The sequence below is a fragment of the Scyliorhinus canicula genome, chromosome 18 (assembly GCF_902713615.1).
Source record: "Scyliorhinus canicula chromosome 18, sScyCan1.1, whole genome shotgun sequence".
NCBI lineage: Eukaryota > Metazoa > Chordata > Chondrichthyes > Carcharhiniformes > Scyliorhinidae > Scyliorhinus > Scyliorhinus canicula.
In genome coordinates, this window is record NC_052163.1 from 8513341 (window position 1) to 8535586 (window position 22246).

A 22246-nucleotide genomic window follows, 5' to 3' on the forward strand; every position below is an offset into this window, starting at 1 on the left:
ATTAGTAGTGTTCCTGAAATTTGGCTGTTAGGATTCAGCAGATGGCGATTGTCGTTATTAACAGCTGAGATTACTCGCAGTGATGGAGGCCTTTGCGTCCCTACCACGTGTTCATTTCGCTGTCATCCACTCTGGGCAGCCCGCTCCTGTATGTTGCCAGCTCCCTCTTCCAATCTTGGAGTTCAGGAATACCGAGCTCCACAGCAGATGGGGATGGTACCTCACCCTCGTTTTGTGATCCGTGCTGACTCCATGTTCCACAAATACTCCCCTCCATCTTGATGGGGGGCAGGGGTGGAGTGTCAAAAGGATCACCCCCCCCCCCCCCCCCCAAACCCAAATAGCTTTGGTGTGTGTTATCCCCCTGTCCAAATAAATGGGTTGCTCAGATACCCTCTTCCGTGCCCATTGACTCCTCTGTGTCTCTTTTCATTCCTTTCCCTCAATAGCTAACCCTTGGAAACAACCAGAGCATATTCACCATAGCAAGTGCTAGAGTAGGTGAGAGTGTTTAAACTGTATGGTTCCAATAGACAATGAAGTTGGGTGAAAAGTTGAGTGTAGTCCTTGTAGCTGTTGCTTTTCGTAAATCTAGGCTATAGTTATACCAGATGATGGGTTAGCTGTTTAAGGATATCGTGTCTTTTTTTAAAAAAAAGTACTGAGGTTGCATATGCTATTTCAGATGTGGGCTCGCCGAGCCCAGATATAATTTTAGAAATAGTATTTTTCAACTGAAATGCTGTAGTGCAGACTCGAGCATTTCTTGTGGAAATGTTACATTTGGAGACTTGCCGAAATGTAAAATGGGTTTCAAACTCCAGCTCGGAATTATTAATTTACCAACTGCTGTGTTTGAAATTGGGAGGTTATTGGAGAGATTCACTCCCAAGACAGTGCCAGTGCTCGAGTTAATTCTCTGTGGGTAGCACTTGGCATCTGTACAAGAGCTTCCCCATGGCACATACTAGCATCGCCCCACATGGAAGATCACTTGGCACGTTGCCCAGATCCTTGAGTTTGAATCCTGCCTGGATTGACCATGTTACTGCTCCCAAGGGCAATAGGAACAGGGATGGGCCATTCAGTCCCTCAAACCTGTTCTATCCTAAATTGAGTTTATAGCTGATCTGAATTGTAACTCCGCATACCTGCCGTGGCTTCATGTCCTTTAATAACCTCGTCTGGTTAAAAAATCTGTCATTCTTTCGGATTTAAAATTATTATTGAATGTTCACTGGGTTTGAAGGGTTCCCCGTTCCTACTACTTTTTTACATGACATAAAGGTCTTTGCTAATTGGTCTCCCGGATGAGTTGCGAGGAAAAAGTAGCAAGCTGGAGGATTGGGAGAATTTAAAGGAAGACAAAGAGATTGATTTAAGAGGGACAAAATAGAGTATGAGAGTAAACTTGGAGATAACATAAAAGGGGACTGTGATGGCTTCTATAAGTATATAACAAGAAAGAGACTCTTAGTCCAAAACAGGATAATGTATAACAGAGAACGAGGAAATAGCCAAGCAGTTAAACAATTACGTCTTCAGCTTTGACAAAGAGTCATCAGACTCGAAACGTTCGCTCTTTTCTCTCCCTACAGATGCTGCCAGACTTGCTGAGATTTTCCAACATTTTCCCTTTCGGTACTTCTTCAGTTCTGTCTTCATGGGAGGAAGAAGTAAATAAATTCCCGGAAATGCCAAGGAATCGAGAGTCTAGGCAGAAGGAGCATTTGGAAGAAAATTAGTGTTACTAATAAATAGTGTTGGAGGACTGAACGGGACTGAAATCGGCAAACCCCCATGCTTGATAATCTACATCCCAGGGTACTGAAGGAGGTGGCCATGGAAATAGTCGATGCGTTTGTTGCATTTTTCAAAATTCTGCAGATTCTGGAACAGTTCTGGAGGTTGGCAAATGTAACCCGCTATTTAAAACAGGAGGGAGGGAGAAAATGGAATTGCAGATCGGTTAGGTAACTTCACCAAGAGTGTGGTGGACCTCTCTATCACAGGCTGTGGAGGCCAAATCATTGAATGTATCTAAGAAGGAAATAGATTTCTAGCCTCTCCAGGAGTACGGCGGGGGGGGGGGGGGATGCTGGAGTAAGGCGTTGATATAGGGGATCAGCTGTGATGTGATCACCTGAACGGTACAGCAGGCTCGATGGGCCCAATGGCCTACTCCTGTTTTCCACGTTACCTGAAGCAAATCTCTCACCCCAACACCAATCTTTAAAAAAAAAGAGAGTTCCCTGGCACTACACCATTGTTCACAGCTCCGTCCTCTCCGTCCTGCTTTCATCTCCATGACCTCCCACCAATAGCCCCATGTCTGTGTTACATGATGGAAGCCAGAGCTACACGCGCTGCTCCAGGCGACAGATACAATGAAAGCTGTTAATATCCCAAATTAGCATCATTATACAACAAGGCATTCTGTTTGTTTTAAGAATTGTCTATGAACAGTGTATGGTCAGTTTTAGAATACTATTCACCCAAACCCGTTCCTTTTGGTCCTCTTTAATACCTTGAGCACATTTTCATATTGTGCTGTGCTTTTGTCTGTAGGATGTAATTTCTTCCTATTAAATTGCAATTGCCTGCAGCCTGTTTTTGATTTTAATTTTGTGCATGCTGAGAATCGCTGTTTGATAACATCTGTAAACCTTGCACGTGAGTCCATCATGGAAATAATTTCTATGGTGGTTATAAACTGCATCACGATGCCGGGTCCCTGTGCAGGACTGACTGCTCCGAAGCTAGCATGTGCCCAGTTACCATCTGCTGTCACATGTGGCTCAGTTGGCCAGACTCTGGGTTGAAGTTCCACTCCAGTGTTTGAGCATAAAAATCTAGCCTGAGCCTCCACTGCAGTGTTGAGGGTATGCTGCGCTGCCAGAGGTGCCATTTTTCAGAAGATGTGCCAAACTCAGCTTCTGTTTGCCTCTTGAGATGGACAAAAATCATTCGTGGGACTATTGAAGAAGGACAGGGGAATTATCCTCGGTGCCCTGCCAATATTTAGCCCTCCATCAAAAGCACATTGTTGTTTGTGGGAGCTTGCTGTGCATAGATTAGCTGGCGTGTTTCCTACGTAACAATAATAACTCATTGGCTGTAAAGTGCTTTGGGGTGGTCTGAGGTGTTAAAAGCTACCAATAGAATTGCAAATCTTTGATGTGCCTGTGCGTGCAGTCACCAGATCCTGGCTATCCCTTTGGTCCAGGCTCAGTGTTGAGAGCACTCTTTGGGTCATCTATCCTGTGCGATGGGATCTGAAATCCAAAAGTATAGAGCAAACTACCAGATCCATAATCTTCAAGAGCTGGTGATACATCATGTTAGGCCACACCTGTAACCAAACTATCTCATAAATAAAGGTTTCTCGCCCAAAGAGGCCCTTCAGCCCATCATGTCTGTGCTGGCCATCCAATAGCATTTTTGAGCACTTTGTCTGTAAACTTGTATGCTATGTAAGTGCTCCTCCTAAATGCTTCTTAAATGTCAAGGGTTCCCGCCTCGTTCACTCTTTCTGGTAGGAGTTCCCGATTCCAACCAACCTCTGGGGGAATAGGCTTTTCCTCACAACCCCTCAACTCCTGCCTCTTAACTGAAATCTGTGCAGCGGGGAAGGGAGGGGGGTGCAGTGGTTAGCACTGCCACCTCATGCCAAGGACACGGGTTAATAATTCCAATTCTGGGAATTGCGGAATTATTTACACAAGAATTCTCCCCGATATAGTCTGTGGTGGGAGTACTTTGTACATGGAGAATAGTTATTGCATGGAAGGACTCCATTCAAACCTGGCTCTGCTTGATCCCTGCCTTTCCTCCACAGCCCTGAAAATATTTCCTCTTCAGGTAAGTAACCAATTCCGTCTTGAAAACCAAAATTGCATCTGCCTCCATCATAGCCGCGCATTCCAGATCCTAATTACTCGCTGGGTAGAAAAAGCCTTTTCTCTGTTTTGTTGCTGCTGCTTTTGGCAGTCCCCAAAATGAGTGCCCTCCAATTCTCCACCCATTAGCCATCAGTGAGCAGTTTCTCTGTCTACTTTAATACCTCTATTAAATCTTTTCTTAACCCTCCGTTCTCCAAGGAAAACAGGTGCAGCTCCTTTAAGCTATCCAGATAACTGATGCCTCTCGTCCCTGGGATTATTCTCCTAAATCGTTTAAAGCATTTTAAGAACTATCACATTAGATTGGACAGCACGGTAGCATTGTGGATAGCACAATCGCTTCACAACTCCAGGGTCCCAGGTTCGATTCCGGCTTGGGTCACTGTCTGCACATCCTCCCCGTGTGTGCGTGGGTTTCCTCCGGGTGCTCCGGTTTCCTCCCACAGTCCAAAGATGTGCAAGTTAGGTGGATTGGCCATGCTAAATTGCCCTAAGTGTCCAAAATTGCCCTTAGTGTTGGGTGGGGTTACTGGGTTATGGGGATAGGGTGGAGGTGTTGACCTTGGGTAGGGTGCTCTTTCCAGGAGCCGGTGCAGACTTGATGGGCCGTATGGCCTCCTTCTGCACTGTAAATTCTATGATCTATCTCTATTATAAAGTGTGGTGCCAGAACTGAACACACATTCCATCATCCTGTCTGTCGACCTCAAAGGATGACGATGCTCCTCACAGTTCACAGTACTTACAAATCTTATGCCACCTGCAGATTTTGAAATGGTGCCCTGCACCTTCAAGTCAAGGTTATTAATATAGATTTAAGCAAAGAATGAGCACCCACCACTGGGGAACCTCCGTGTATCATTTTTGTTTTATTTTTTAAATTTTCCTTCCATTCTGATAAACAGCTACTCATCATTATTCTGTTTCCTGTCACACAATCACCTTTGTGTCCCTGCTACCACTGTCCCTTGTATTCATTTCATGAGCGTTAACTTTTCTGACGAGCCTTTTGTGTAGCATTTTATCAGATACTTTTTGGAAGTCTATTTACACCACATCAACTGCATGACCATCATCAACCCTCTGTTACCTCATCAGAAAGCTCAATCAAGTTAGTTACAGACTTTTTCCCTGAACAACTGTGTGCTCACTTGCCTCAATAATCCACACTTGTCGAAGAGACTATTAATATTGTCCCAGATTGCTATTTCTAAAAAACCTTTCCCACCACTGAGGTTAAATTGACTGGTCTGAAGTTGCTGGACTTAACTTTACACTTTTATTTTTTAGAAACATGGATGTAATATCCGCAATGCTCCAGTCCACTGGTACCACCCGTGTATTTAAGAAAGATTATGGGCAGTGCTTCCGCAGGTTTGACCCATATTTCCCTTTGTATCCTTAGAGGCACCTGCTCCAAGTACAGTAACGACAGCCTTTCTAAAACACTGCCTGATCAGTTTTTAGCCCATCCAGTATCCCCATCATCAGGTTTGGTTGCCTCTTCCTCCTTGGTAAGGACAGTGCTTCAGATTGCCCTTTCCCTCCATGCACTCATCTCCTTTTTGGTCTCTTGTAGTCTCGTTCCTCTTTTACCACCGTTTACTCTCGTGCACCGTTGAAAGACTTCTGGATTCTCTTTCTCTTCTTGTAAACTTTCTTTGCTTCTCTTTATTTATTTCACAACTTCTCCTCTGAGCTTTCTATAGTCACTCTGGTTCCCACGTTTGGCAGGAATGGACTGAATGGGCACTTCTTGTTTCTGGCTTTTTGGCCTTGTAGCTAATTCAAGGTTGCAGAGGCCTCCCTGGATTTCTGTGTTGACGCTATCTTTCTTGGTACTTTCACCTGCAATTTGTTGACTTGTTACCTTCTCCCTGAGTTGTGACATTGGCGGGGGGGGAATGGTTTGAAACCGAGACTATGGTCTGGAACTGCTCTGTTATTAATCAACGGGAAATATATCTCTTTGGTTTGTTTTGTCCTGAAGTATCTCTGACAAGGAACGGCTAAAAAGACCCATCTCAATTTTTGGACAGGTTGAGCTGTAATGTCTACAGGTGGAGGTTTAGCTTATGAGGATTGCAACACATACACGAGGGTAACTGATGGCTGAGACAGTCTGCTCCTCCAAAGCCCAGAGGCAGGTTGCCTGACCAACCTGAAATGATGCCCAAGTCTGTTAGATTGATACAGCACAGAAGGAGGCCATTTGGCCCGTCATGCCTATAAAGAACTGTCCATATTAGTCTCACTCTGCGCTTTTGAAGTGCTTAACCTGACACTGTTTTTGAAAGTTACTCATTCTGCATCTAGCACCCTCTCTCAATGCACTGAATTCCAGATCACTGCATGGTTTTATGTTACCTCCGTTGCTTCCTGTTCTTTTGTCAGTTGCCTTTCTTAAGCCACAAAAGTCCAGTTTAAAAATGTCTAAATCTGCTGAATGAACAGCAGTTCTCGGTGGGTGGTACCCTTTTTTAATCTCGTTAAGAATTTTGCAATGACTTGAACGGGAATAGGAGCTTTCAGGATATCGCAGACCTTCACACAACATCCTCCCTTTTGTGCATTGACCCCCCCTCTTCAGCAGATTGCAGTTATGTAAAGTTCCAGATCTCTATCATCGTAAACCGCAAAGAATAAAATATCTTTTCTATCTTTTTCATTGGTATTTTTACTCCACGGGTCAGACTCTCGCCTCCCAAGTCCAACTGGGATTTGATCAGCATGATGCTGTTGGCGGTGTCTCCCTTCGAATGAGACCAAGAAGAGAGACCCACATGTGCCTGTGGCAGTGTTTCAGGTGGAAGGTAAAGATCCTGCAACACAAGACCTGATGTCCTCGCCCCACAATTCCACCACATCACCAAAACAAAACAGACCAACTGATGCCCACCTTGTATGTTGTGTGCCCGCCTACATTGGCACAAATGCAGCACGGTAGCATGGGGCAGCAGGGTAGCATGGTGGTTAGCATAAATGCTTCACAGCTCCAGGGTCCCAGGTTCGGTTCCCGGCTGGGTCACTGTCTGTGCGGAGTCTGCACGTCCTCCCCGTGTGTGCGTGGGTTTCCTCCGGGTGCTCCGGTTTCCTCCCACAGTCCAAAGATGTGCGGGTTAGGTGGATTGGCCATGATAAATTGCCCGTAGTGTCCTAATAAAAGTAAGGTTAAGGGGGGGAGTTGTTGGGTTACGGGTATAGGGTGGATATGTGGGTTTGAGTGTGATCATTGCTCGGCACAACATCGAGGGCCGAAGGGCCTGTTCTGTGCTGTACTGTTCTATGTTCTATGTTCTATATTCGTTTTAGCTTTTGGGCACGACAATAACCTGATCTGGTACTGTATCTAGTTTCAGGTAGTTTTTCCCGTTGCTCTTTGGATGGGTGTTGGGTTACTGGGTAAAAGGTGCTGGTTTGTAACCGAGAACCTAATTACAACAATCTCATTTCCCAGCCAATTGATGACAACATGTACTGACAGGTGGGTAACATGCATGAAGCCGTTGGGAGGACATTGGTTGGTCTGAAATACGCTGATGGCATCTCTCCCTTAAATTTGATCCAAAATTTGTGACATTTCATAAAGAGAATTTTTGTTTTTTTAATTTAGAGTACCCAATTATTTTTTCCAATTAAGGGGCAATTTAGCGTGGCCAATCCATCTACCCTGCACATCTTTTGGGCTGTGGGGGTGAAACCCACGCAGACACGGGGAAAATGTGCAAACTCCTCACGGACAGTTACCCAGAGCCGGGATTCGAACCCGGGTCCTCAGCGCCGTAGGCAGCAATGCTAACCACTGTGCCACCGTGCTGCCCCTCATAAAGAGAATTTAAGCAACAACCTCAAAGGGACAAAAACATATTTGTATCACATCTTTCACTATCTCAGGATCACAGCTAATGAAGTGTACGCTATTGTAATATAGGAAATCTGACAGTCACACAGCAAGATCCCACACAGCAATACCATAATGACTGATGGAGTGCTGCAATGCAGCAGATGATGTCTTTTCGATGAGGCATAAACTTGATGTCATTCAAAACTCTGCTGCCTGTTTCTTAACTTTCATAAAGTCGCCCTTGCCAATCACCCCTTCACTCACTAACCTACGTTCGCTTCCAGTTAAGCAACACCTCGATTTTAAAATTCTCATCCATTGTTTTCAAGCACCTCCATGGCTTTGGCCTTCCCCATCTCTGGAATCTTCTCTAACCCCCCACACAACTCTCCAAGATACCTGAGCATCCCCAATATTAATAACTCCACCATTGATCTTGGTGCCTCCAACTGATGTGGCCTGTACTCTGGAATTCCCACACTCCCTATTTACTCCTTGAGATCTACCTTTTTGACCAGGTCATTTTTTCGAATGTCTACTTTCGTGATTTGTTGTCATATTTCCTTTCTATAACACTCCTCTGAGATATTTTATTATATGATGCTATATAATTGCATATTGGGCGTCAGTACACCTGGTGTGGGATCGGACTATCCCGCTGGCGTGAACATCCGGTAGATCGCGCCCATTGTCTTAAAGCAAGGGCCCTTCTATGCTCTGGACGGGGATGTACAAGATCCCACAACCATTATTTCCAAGCCCCTCTTGAGGTTTTTCTATTTGTATTAAAGATCTTGTGAAACTTGGAGCATTGGTATATGAAGAGAATCTGTCCTTGTTTCCCGTTAGAAATTATTAGAATAACTCTCCCCTTCTTCGAAATTGTGACATGGGACCCTTTTCTCTCTGCCTGGAAGTCTGGGCCTTGCTTTAATATCTCCTCCAAAAGCCAACACCTCTTACCGTGTGACCTCTGTCCCAGAGTGTCAGCCTAAACTATTGTGTTTAAGTCTCTGGAGTGGGATCTGAACCCATGAGGGTCTGATTTTGCAGTCTAGCCCACAGCTGCCACCTGTGCTGACTGTGTGTTTGACAATTATGGAAAACTGGTTATTAAGTTTACTTTTGATGGCTGTTCTGGCCTCTGTGTGGTTGTGGGTTTGTTGTGACTTTTAAAAAAAAATCAGGATAGGTTAGAAAAAACTAAAATTCCATTTCTGCTCGTCAATAATTTGAGAGGAGTTGAGACAGGCAATCAGGCCTGATCACAATTGTGCTATCTGCTGACTTGCCCTGGTGTAAGAGATGGTTTTGAAAGCATTCCTTTCTCAAATTCTGCTCTCCATCAATATGTTTGTAATCTGTAGAGGTCATGGGGATGGCATTAGGTGTCACAGTGACACACGGGTTAGCACTGCTGCCTCACAGCGCTAGGGACCAGGGTTCGATTCCGACCTTGTCTGTGTGGAGTTTGCATGTTCTTCCCGCGCCTGTTGTGATTTTTCTTCCGGGTGCTCCGGATTCCTGCCTCAGTCCCAAGATGTGCCGGTTAGGTGGATTGGCCAAGATCAATGTGCGGGGTTACGGGGATGGGGTGGGGAGTGGGCCGAGGATGCTCTTTCAGAGGTCGGTGCAGACTCGATGGGCCGAATGGCCTCCTTCTGCACTGAAGCAATTCTATGGAATTGGAATGCTACTGTCCGTCTCCCCCCCCAGCCCCAGGAGGTGATTTTTGGAAACACACCCTGGTGTTGGAAATATCAGTGCTGTTTTTAGCTGCCTGCTTTCCCAATATAAAGACTGTCTAGTAAATAAATTCCTCCAGAATGGGGAGTATTCGGTTCTAGCTTTATGTGGAACAATCTATCTTTAATGTTACATTTTGGATAATGTTTGTTGGGATATTACATTGGGACTTCTATGAAGACAGGAGTTGTTTGGGAAGCTGAACTATTTATTCTGGACTGAGCTTGTAGCGAACCTGACACTGAGAATGATTTAGTGAGCGACTTACAGTCATGTCACATTTCACTAATCTGTTCTCTGTTCCACTTCTCACACCGTAAGCCACTAAACCAAGAGATCACTGGTGGATTAATAATGGATCAAACAAATTTAAATGTAAAAAAGTGGAAAGGTGCAACAACACTTGCACACTCGCTTTTGCACATTTGCGTAATTTCGACACCTCTGGAATTTCTCTCCCTCAGCTACCTTCTTGAAGACGCTGCTTTTAAAACCCTTTTTGCCACCTCTTCAAATAGCTCCTCTCTTTCGGAGGTTGGCATCACCTCTTGTCTGATAACTATCCCGTGAAGTGACTTGGAAATATTTTCGATATTAAAGACACAATATAATTACATGTGGCTGATTATTTGAGAGATCGGGTAGAATGGGTGTATCTTCCCCAGAGTTTGGGAGATTGAAATGCATACATTTGAGTGGGCGTGACCGGATAGGAGCTGAAGCACTGTTTCCTTTGGCTGAAGAGACTAGAATTAGGCCTGCAATAAGGAACCAGCTATTTCAGACTTGGCTGAGGTTCAGTTGTGTCACTCGAAGTTTGTGAATCTTTGAAATTCTCATTCCTGGAGAGCTGTGAGTATATTCTGTGTTCAGATTGATTAGATTTTGGATTATTATGGGATCTGGGGATAGAGTGGGGAATGTGGTGCCGATCGTAAAGATTGACCGTAATCTTGCTCAACGGCGGAGCAGGCTTGAGGGGCCGAATGGCCTACCCCATCATAACACTCTTGTGTTATGTCGTTTTTCCAGCATCGGGACTGATTTGTTTCTGTAACATGGAACTTGACAAACGGCTGTGACCAGGACCAATTTGTTGCGATCTCTTCCTTTGTTGCACAAAAGAAGCGACATTGGATGTGAAGCCGTGAGCTGCCACTTCTGCGGAGGCTTCCACCTGGAAACCATAGTTCACCAAATAATAGACCGTCAAACTGCTTTGCATTCACTGCCCAGGAGGGAGATCCCAGCAGAAGTACGATACGACTTGCTGTGTGGAGTCTATTTTGGATCAACGACGAGATGTACAACACCCAAATGTTGAGATTGAGGACCCTCCACACTCACTCAGTCACGTTTTACCTGCTTGGCTCAGTTTTCACAGGTTCTTTAATTCTACTTGCCCCTCTTCTCACCCTGGGGTGCTGCCGAATTTAGCTGCTGCCGTACCAGCTCATTGCAATCTAGTTTTGTCCCCTTTCTTTACAACTGACAATGAGGCTCTTTGCCTGGGGTGCGCCTTCATTTTTAGAGCAAATAGACCGTGGCAGGCATAAGACAACCATAGCGTTGTTGGCTATTGTGCTGCATTGTTCCCTCAATGTTGTAGCATGCTGACCTCCCACAGAGCTGTGTTTGTCTACGGGTCCATTACCATCAATTGCCACGCTGTAATAACACAGGTTATAATCAAGGTGTTACCTCCCTTCTGACTGGAGAGGCCTTTGCAAAGAGCTCGACCAAACCAAACCTTAGACTTGCCCTGTTCTTGCTGGCTGAGTGGGTTATGCTTCTCTGCATTAAAACTTCGGAAGGAGCTGCGCTCCGAAAGCTAGTGATTTGAAACAAACCTGTTGGACTTTAACCTGGTGTTGTAAGACTTCTTACTGTGCTCATCCCAATCCAACCCCGGCATCTCCACATCATTAAAACCAGGAGCGAAGGGAAGCTGCCAGTTTCCTGGATTTGGAGGGGCTGAGCCAATTTAGAATAGAATAGAATAGAACAGTACAGCACAGAACAGGCCCTTCGGCCCTCGATGTTGTGCCGAGCAATGATCACCCTACTTAAACCCACGTAACCCGTATACCCGTAACCCAACAATCCCCCCATTAACCTTACACTACGGGCAATTTAGCATGGCCAATCCACCTAACCCGCACATCTTTGGACTGTGGGAGGAAACCGGAGCACCCGGAGGAAACCCACGCACACACAGGGAGGACGTGCAGACTTTCTGTCCTTCTGCCTACTTATTGATGCAGAATAATTCTGAGGTGCCTTATTGCAGTGTGACACACACATTAGTGACCCAATACTCTCCTGCTAACTATTGATCAATAGTCGACACTGACATGTTGACTGCTCTCCCCCTTCACCTTCAATTTATTTCCAACATCTTTAGTATACGTGTAGATTTGAATACTTCTCACCTATTCTGAGAACCATTACACTTTCACAGTGATGCAGCTTTTTAATTCCTGTCTGTGCTAGGTCAGGTTTGGAAAATGGGAATATGATACTTGTATTAATTATTGTGCAGTCTCTGGAGCATGTTTCCTGTGCGGTGTCAGGTTTGTGTGATACGATGGCACAGTGTAACTAGCTTTCGCATTCTGTGACCTGACCACCTTGAGTTTGTGTTCACACTCTCACACACTCTCACTCTCCAGTTTGTGTTCACACTCACACACACTCTCACTCTCCAGTTTGTGTTCACACTCTCTCACACACTCTCACTCTCCAGTTTGTGTTCACACTCTCACTCTCCAGTTTGTGTTCACACTCTCTCACACACTCTCACTCTCCAGTTTGTGTTCACACACTCACACACTCACTCTCCAGTTTGTGTTCACACTCTCACACACTCTCACTCTCCAGTTTGTGTTCACACTCTCTCACACTCTCACTCTCCAGTTTGTGTTCACACTCTCACACACTCTCACTCTCCAGTTTGTGTTCACACTCTCTCACACACTCTCACTCTCCAGTTTGTGTTCACACACTCACACACTCTCACTCTCCAGTTTGTGTTCACACTCTCACACACTCACTCTCCAGTTTGTGTTCACACTCTCTCACACACTCTCTCTCCAGTTTGTGTTCACACTCTCACACACTCTCACTCTCCAGTTTGTGTTCACACACTCACACACTCTCACACACTCTCACTCTCCAGTTTGTGTTCACACTCTCACACACTCTCACTCTCCAGTTTGTGTTCACACTCTCTCACACTCTCACACACTCTCACTCTCCAGTTTGTGTTCACACTCACACACTCTCACTCTCCAGTTTGTGTTCACACTCTCTCTCTCCAGTTTGTGTTCACACTCACACACTCTCACTCTCCAGTTTGTGTTCACACTCACACACTCTCACTCTCCAGTTTGTGTTCACACTCTCTCACACTCTCACACACTCTCACTCTCCAGTTTGTGTTCACACTCACGCACTCTCACTCTCCAGTTTGTGTTCACACTCTCTCACACTCTCACTCTCCAGTTTGTGTTCACACTCTCACACACTCTCACTCTCCAGTTTGTGTTCACACTCACACACTCTCACTCTCCAGTTTGTGTTCACACTCACACACTCTCACTCTCCAGTTTGTGTTCACACTCTCTCACACTCTCACACACTCTCACTCTCCAGTTTGTGTTCACACTCACTCACTCTCCAGTTTGTGTTCACACTCACACACTCTCACTCTCCAGTTTGTGTTCACACTCTCACATACTGTCACTCTCCAGTTTGTGTTCACTCTCTTTCTTTCTCTGTCGCGCTCTCTCTCTCTCTGTCGCGCTCTCTCTCTCTCTGTCGCGCTCTCTCTCTCTGTCGCGCTCTCGCTCACACTTCCTTGTCTCCTTCGCTGGCTCAGTGGGCACTGTGAGTGTTGACGTCCCCCTCTGGCCCCTTTCTTCTCTACAGTTCAGCAGTCCCTTGCCTCCTGTGCAGTTCTCAGAGCCGTCACATTGGATGTGAGGGGTGTCACAGAGATGGAAGCTTTCTTCCTGTCCAAGAAAACCATCCCTCCTCCCACAGACTTGCTCCGTTTTTAAAGAAAAAATGAACAGCAGATAAATATTTTTTGACTTGTTGGAAGATGCCTTTTAGTTGTTGACCGTGAAGCCCCTCGGTCCTTGCCAGGTTGCTCTGGTGATGTGGACAGTGAAATGTGGTTTGCAGAGGGTTTGCTGTGAACTGGTGAAGCCCCAAAGCTGCCTAAGTTCCCGGCCCAGAGAGCAGCAAGCAGGCTGAGAAATGTGCCTCCCAGGACAGACCGCTCCATCTGGGTGAGTTGCCGAGGGTCCTGGACATTCACGAATGGTCAAACTCCTTACTGGCTGAGTTGTATTTGGCTCTGTGGGACTGGATTGGTCCAGAACTGCTGGAAGTATACGATAGTACACATGCACCTGACTGGAAGCATGTCATGGTGATATCATCACCCTCCTCTACAAGGGGAAAGGGAGGAGATTAATAATTGCCGACCCATTTCACTGTCAAATGTGGACTATAAAATTCTGTCCAAGGTCATCACTAATCGGGTCCGATCCTCTCCGGAATCGGTGATTCACCCAACAGGAATAGTCTGTTGTATCCCTGAGTAGTGTGAGACTGTGTGCGGGATGGGTGTGGATACCTGCCTCACCAGCCTGGAGAGAAGGCCTTTGACAGAATACCACACGCCTACATGATTGATGTGCTCTCCAAAATGGGGGAATCTGCAATTGATCCAACTGCTCCACTACAAATATCAGTCATGCAATTCCACTCGCTGGGTGGCAATCGCAAAGCTTTCCAATTAAAGCTGAAGTCCGGCAGGGCTGTCCTGTTTGTGTGTTGTGTAGAAACCTTTTGCTGGGCATCAGGAAGGATTCGGGCACAAGGGGAGTGAAGATCCTGGGCAATGGAGGCATTTTGGTCAAAGCCTCCTTGGACACGGACAACGGCATCACCTTCAACCCGGCCCCACTGTTCGTGCGCAAGCTGAGCAACCTCTGCGACTAGTTTGAACTGGTGCCAAGGTAAATAATGGCAAGAGCGAGGTCTCTTGGAACTGGGCTGACTGATACTTTTGTCCCATTCACCATCTGATCAGGTGGCTTGAATGGTTCTAAGGACCAGGGCATGGGGTACAAACTGAAAGTGATTAGCTATAGTGAATTTGGGAGTGATGCTCCCGCTCCAGCATTGTGGGTAAGAATCTGGTCATCGGGTATGAGACACACTCCGTGTTGCTGTATATGGCGTAGGTCTGGCCCATTCCTCACTCCTGCGTTGTGGTGATCACCTGGACCATTTTGTGCTTCATCTGGGGATCACAAATGGACCATGTTTGCAGGGATATGACGTACAAACCTCAAGATAAAGGGGAGAAAAAAAACATGCCCAACATCACCCAAACCCAACATGACCCAAACTATGCATAGACCCTCGGTGCGCAAACCCCACGTGTCACTATGCGCTGAGGTTCTACCTGTCCCTAGTGTTGTGAAGGATGGGTCTGGCCACGCTGCTGTGGAACACTCGTGTATCGCGTATCCCTCATGGAAAGGTTTATGCAGAGGAACACCGTTGACCACAAGTCCATCAGTCAGTGGTCTGCATGTAACATCCTCGAGGCCGTTTGGGAAAAGGAGATGGTGAATCCTGTCAGATGGTTCCCTGTGCAAACTATCAAAGTTATTTGGCAGAATGCCTCCTCACCAGAAGTACCGAGATGTAGCTTGCCTGGTGGTGAGAAAGGCCCTCCCTGTCACCCTTCTTACACCCACGGAGTTTCATCCCATCTGGTGCGGCCGCATTTGGAGTATTGCGTGCAGTTCTGGTCGCCGCATTATAGGAAGGACGTGGAAGCATTGGAAAGGGTGCAGAGGAGATTTACCAGAATGTTGCCTGGTATGGAGGGAAGATCTTATGAGGGAAGGCTGAGGGAATTGAGGCTGTTTTCGTTAGAGAGAAGAGGGTTAAGAGGTGACTTAATTGAGGCATACAAGATGATCAGAGGATTAGATAGGGTGGACAGTGAGAGCCTTTTTCCTCGGATGGTCATGTCCAGCACGAGGAGACATAGCTTTAAATTGAGGGGAGATAGATATAGGCCAGATGTCAGAGGTAGGTTCTTTACTCAGAGAGTAGTAAGGGCGTGGAATGCCCTGCCTGCAACAGTAGTGGACTCGCCAACACTAAACGCATTCAAATGGTCATTGGATAGGCATATGGACGATAAGGGAATAGTGTAGATGGGCTTTAGAGTGGTTTCACAGGTCGGCACAACATCGAGGGCCGAAGGGCCTGTACTGCGCTGTAATGTTCTATGTATGTCCCTCGTGTTTGCTGTGGTGGGGAAGAGACCATTGTCCAACTCCTTGTGGAATGTGCCGTTTGCAAAGAAGGTCTGGAGAGAGATGAGGGCTCTGCTCTACGGGCTGTTCCCAGGGGCGAGACAAACATCAGCCGTTGCTAGAGGACCATCAATTCAGTGAAAGATGCTCAGTGGCGTTCCCAGAACTTTTTGGTCTTCCAGGACAGAAATGTTGTCCTTGACCAAGTGTTTCGAAGCCTGGGATTACGTGCTTGAGGGACGTACTAAAACTTGAGGCAGCTGTTGCAGGTGCACATGGGGAAGACCTTTCAAGCAAAGTGCACCGAGGGGAGGGGAACGGTATGGAACCCCCCTCGGACTGTACGACTCACATCTAATATTCACCATAATCATTGTATCCCAATTGTATTTCAGAGTGCAACATGATCATTGCGAACTTAAATACTTTAGCGCGAATTGTAGCGATTATTTTGAAGTGCCTACTGTTTCTTTTGACTGTTGAAACACTTCCAGAGTGTAACATTTTCTATGTATAAAAAAACTTGAATATTGATACACTTGGCCCTTTTTTGTAATATTTGTTGAGATTATATTTGTTATGAATAAAGTATATTTTTGCAAACACATTTGCTTCCCAGCTGCAACCAAGTTTCTCCGGGTTGCTGGGAATTTGGGGACAGTCCAGTTTGCCACAGGACAACTCCAGGATACTTATTTTCAAAATTGGATGTTTGAGCCAGTAATCTATTCTTGACATCCCAGCAATTTCTGATCAGTATTCATTTGCTGTATAGAGAAGCAGAATATTTTTAAATAATCTTTATTGTCACAAGCAGGCTTACATTAAAACTGCAATGAAGTTACTGTGAAAAGCCCCTAGTCGCCACATTCCGGCGCCTGTTCGGGTACACAGATGGAGAATTCAGAATGTCCAAATTACCTAACAGCACGTCTTTCGAGACTTTTGGGAGGAAACCGGAGCACCAGGAGGAAACCCAAGCAGACACTGGGAGAATGTGCAGACTGCGCACAGACAGTGACCCAAGACGGGAATCGAACCCAGGACCCTGTGAAGCAACTATGCTAACCACTGTGCCACCCAAATGTATTGATATAAGTAAATCCCTTGTGTCAATGTTTGCAGTGAGTCACAACATTGGTATTATATAAGGAGCATCATACTATGTAACACCATGTAATATATACTACCTGTTATTCTGCCACTGAAATGTAGGTATGCCTGGGAGACTACCAGGTAAATTTCACTGTCAATTCATTGAAAGGCTGATTGCTATCCAGGTTAGGGATCAAATCCTGGACTTTGCAGATGCAGTGACACCCGTATCATGGAGCTGGTTTAGCACACTGAGCTAAATCGCTGGCTTTTAAAGCAGACCAACGCAGGCCAGCAGCACGGTTCAATTCCCGCACCAGCCTCCCCGAACAGGTGCTGGAATGTGGCGACTAGGGGCTTTTCACAGTAACTTCATTGAAGCCTACTTGTGACAATAAGCGAATTTCATTTTTCTTTTCATCTGTCAATTCCTAGATATTCTTGTGTATATGCTTTTTGTACTGCACAGTGTAATATCATGTGTCCATTCATTGGTTCGTATGATTTATTTCCCACAAGATTCTGTTCTTAATTCATCACCTCCAGCTTGCTCTATGTGTCCAAGTAATAGAATTTGATAGTTCCATTGTAACATCAGTCCTCTTCAACCTGGTTAACATTCATTGAAGCATTTGTAGCTGGCAAATGGGAGTGGGTGAAGGAGGGTTAAGCTAAAATACTGGAAAACTACAAATATTTGGGTGCCTTGGTGATCACTTTATATTGAACCATTCTGAAATGGCTATTTTTATTCAAAGTTTAGCTAACAGTGTTAAGATTGGAAAATTAAGAAGGGTCAGTGGTGTGCAAAGTATGGTGCCTGGAGTCCTGTTTTCATCCCAAGCCCAAACAGTGTGAAGTTCAGTGTGTGAGTCTAATTGGATGGGTTGTGTGATGTGCACATTTTAGTTTAAAAATAACCTGCCTTCCAAAGCCAGCATCAGTCTCAGGTACACCATTGATTATTCATTCCACACAAGGTGTACAAATTGCTGACCCATTGTGAACTGTGTAGGAAACAAAGTATTGCCCTGGTCTTATTACCATGTTCGTTATATTGGAGGGGAATTGTTCAATCTGGTTTCTGTGCACTGGGTATTGGCGCAGCTGAAGGAAAGAAATTGAGCGTGAAAGCCTTGAAATTGCATTCTTAAGGAACAATTCTGGAAGATGTTAACAAGCCAGTGTCAAATTGGGGGATGGCTGTATAATGCGAATGTTAACAGGTAAGATAGCCAGGGGCTTGGACTAGTGCCCGAGAGACACAGCAGCTAGAGGAATTTATATTCCATTAATTTGTAAATCTGGAATAATATACTAGTCCCATTAATAATCAGATTGTTGCTAAAACCCATCTGGTTCACCCATGTCCTTCAGGGGAGTCAATCTGCCATCTTTACCTGCTCTGGCCCCACATGTGGCTTCCGAGCCACAGCAATGTGGCTGACTGTTAATTGTCCTCTGCAACGGCCCATCAAGCCAATCACGTTTCAAACTGCAGCAGAATGCACTGTGGGTGTACCTATTCCAAATGCATTGCAGTGGTTCAAGAAAGCGACTCCTCACTACCTTCTCAAGGGGCAATTAGGGATTGGCAATAAATGCTGACCCTGCCATTGGTGGTCACATCCCCAGAAATACAGTTTGATGTTCAACCGCAGACATTTTATGGTTTGTGCATTCTCGAGAACCTAGAAGCTCTGTGGTTTTTAGTGTGGTCAGGCTACGAGCCGCCTTTTTTTCCCAGAGTTCTTGTGAGTTCCGAGTGCCCCTCATTGCCGGAGATACAGGGTTTGGTCGGCAAATTAGCCAAGATTCCTGGGCTCTCGCACCCAACTGTTTTATTTTATTAATCTGATGCCTCTTTTACTGGATAAATAATCTTTATTGTCACAAGTAGGCTTACATTAACACGGCAATGAAGTTACTGTGAAAAGCCCCTAGTCACCACATTCCGGCGCCTGTTCGGGTACACCGAAGGAGAATTCAGAATTCTCAGCTGATAGGAAAATTGAACCTGTACTGCTGGCCTTGTTCTGCATCACAAACCAGCTATCTAGCCCACTGAGCTAAACCAGGATGATGCAGCAGTGAAGGGGCCATTCAGCCCCTCATTCCTGTGATGGCTGTTTTATTGGGGCAATCCAGTTAATCCTCCTCCCAGGCTCTTTCCCCATTATTAGCTCTGGAAATTAATCCTTTCCCTTTTCAAGTATTTATCCAATTTTCTTTTAAACATTGTTGTTGATCTGCTTTGACTGGCCTTTCAGGCTGCGCATTCCATTTATGATTTGCTATTGTTTCAGACTAGTTTCCTTGTGTTGCTTTGACAATTGACCCTTCTATCGCGTGAACCAGTTCCTCATTCACTCACCCCCATTCCTCGGTGTGTCACTGTCTCGTACACTGGCTCTTTAGCCTCAGGTGGTGAATTAGGAATCTGGCTGTGACTAATTATGTTAATGATTAGTAAATAAATGAGGAGTAATGCATAGACTCCTTGATCATGTGATTGTAATATTCATATTTGCGGGCAGCACGGTGCAGTGATTAGCACAGCTGCCTCACGGCGCTGAGGTCCCAGGTTCAATCCCGGCTCTGGGTCACTGTCCGTGTGGAGTTTGCACATTCTCCCCGTGTCTGCGTGGGTTTCATCCCCATAACCCAAAGATGTGCAGGGTAGGTGGATTGGCCACGCTAAATTGCCCCTTAATTGGAAAAAATGAATTGGGTACTCTAAATTTATTTTATAAATAAATAAATCAACAAAATATTCATATTTGCATGACTGGGACAGGGGAGCATAACTTGTTCTACATTTGTTGGTAAATGGTAAAGCAAAACGCGGAATGGAAATGTTTATTTGATTGTTCAATGTACTTCCTTGGTTACCGAACAGTGGTAGATGTTTGTTCAGTGAATATGCGATATGAAGTGAATTGATATGTATTGTGTGAGTATATGGAAGGTGGTTTCAGTTGCGATTAGTGCATGTGGCTGAAACTGGTTGGCCTCACCTGTGGGGGGTCAGGGATTGGCCAACACTTGAGCAATGTTGGGAGATCAGGGCTGTACCCCCGGGTGTAGGAATTACCGTTTGATGCCTTGTAGATCATCTTGAAGATGAACAATCCACCCCCCACCCCCTCTGTTTTTCCAACAGACTCGGACAAGTTTTGTAGAAGTGAAGGAGTTATTGCAAGTATTGAGCAGGTACTGTTATCAGAGACTGAAAGCAGGCTAAGTTTTGAATAGAACTGGGAGAAGATTTTCATTCTGTATCGTGCCTGAGATCGGCGTGGCTGATGTATGGTTTTGGGAAGGGGTGTCTCGCTCTTTGGTTTGCTCTTTCCTTTTTCTCTTTCCTTTGTCCGCCAATCATATTTTGATAAATCACACAAGGACATGCAGACCATTTAGGGCAGCACGGTAGCAAAGTGGTCAGCACTGTTGTTTCACAGCGCCGGGGACCCGGGTTCAATTCTCGACTTGGGTCACTGTCTGTGTGGAGTCTGCACGTTTTCCCCGTGTCTGTGTGGGTTTCCTCCAACTGCTCCCGTTTCCTCCCACAGTCCAAAGACGTGCAGGTTAGGTGAATTGGACATTCTGCATTCACCTTCAGTGTACCCAAACAGATGCTGGAATGTGGTGACTAGGGGATTTTCACAGTAACTTCATTGCAGTGTTAATGTAAGCCTACTTGTGACAATAATAAAGATTAAAGCAGCTCTTTGATATGAGCTATCTGATCATTCGCACTCCTTTACTCTTTTTCTCTGGAGCCTTCAATTATTTTCTTTCCCTTTTTGATACATTACAAGGTTCTCGCCAACGTCCCAGGTTTGATTCCCGGCCTGGGTCACTGTCTGTGCGGAGTCTGCACGTTTCCCCCCCCCCCCCCCTGTGTCTGCGTGGGTTTCCTCCGGGTGCCCCAGTTTCCTCCCACAGTCCAAAGACGTGCAGGTTAGGTGGATTGGCCATGCTAAATTGTCCCTTAGTGTCAATAAAAAGGTTGGGTGGGGTTACTGGGTTACGGGGATAGGGTGGAGGTGTGGGCTTGAGTAGGCTGCTCTTTCCAAGGGCCAGTGCAGACTTGATGGGCCGATTGGCCTCCTGCACTGTAAATTCTATGATTGTTGACAAACAATTGCTAGCAAAACGAAAACCCTATAAATGCTGACATCAGTCTGGAGGTCTGGTAGTGTGTTTTGGAGGGACCAGGCATAGTGCAATCTTGCCTCGTCGTCTTAAAAGAGACATTTGACTAAAAATGGTTTACTGAAATTTTTTTGCAAAAGCACACATCCTCTTTCCTCCCTGAATTCCACAGTAGCTGCAGACGCCTTTCTGCGTCATTCAGGAGATTATTCTTCCAATGTTGAACTTTGATACCATTGCTAACCGTTCAATTGGGGAGAGGGAGTGGGGCTGCCCCTCCGGCCAATATGTTCCTTAAATTATAACAGTTACAACACCATTGGGTATACAGATTGGCACAAAGTTAGGCATGTCATTTATTAGCCACTGGTTTTTCCTGTGTTAATGGGTTTACTGCTGGGGTAAAGCAGAGTAAATCACTAGGCTCCCAAGATGAAGGCACATAATGAGCGCTTGCAACGGAACAAATTAATCAAAATGACACAGGCCATCACCTGATCTCTTGGAAGCTTTATGTAGAGGCAATTCCAATTAAATATTGGGAAGATAAAAAAGAAACGGTCTTTGGTCTTCACTATAAACGTCATTTGTCTCTCCGGCAACCATCTGAAGTGAGCCAGACTGTTTGTAACATTAGAACATAGAACATAGAACGATACAGCGCAGTACAGGCCCTTCGGCCCACGATGTTGCACCGACATGGAAAAAAAAAACTAAAGGCCATCTAACCTACACTATGCCATTATCATCCATATGCTTATCCAACAAACTTTTAAATGCCCTCAATGTTGGAGAGTTCACTACTGTTGCAGGTAGGGCATTCCACGGCCTCACCACTCTTTGCGTAAAAAACCCACCTCTGACCTCTGTCCTATATCTATTACCCCACAATTTAAGGCTATGTCCCCTCGTGCTAGCCACCTCCATCCGCGGGAGAAGGCTCTCACTGTCCACCCTATCTAACCCTCTGATCATTTTGTATGCCTCTATTAGGTCACCTCTTAACCTTCTTCTCTCTAACGAAAACAACCTCAAGTCCATCAGCCTTTCCTCATAAGATTTTCCCTCCATACCAGGCAACATCCTGGTAAATCTCCTCTGCACCCGTTCCAAAGCTTCCACGTCCTTCCTATAATGAGGCGACCAGAACT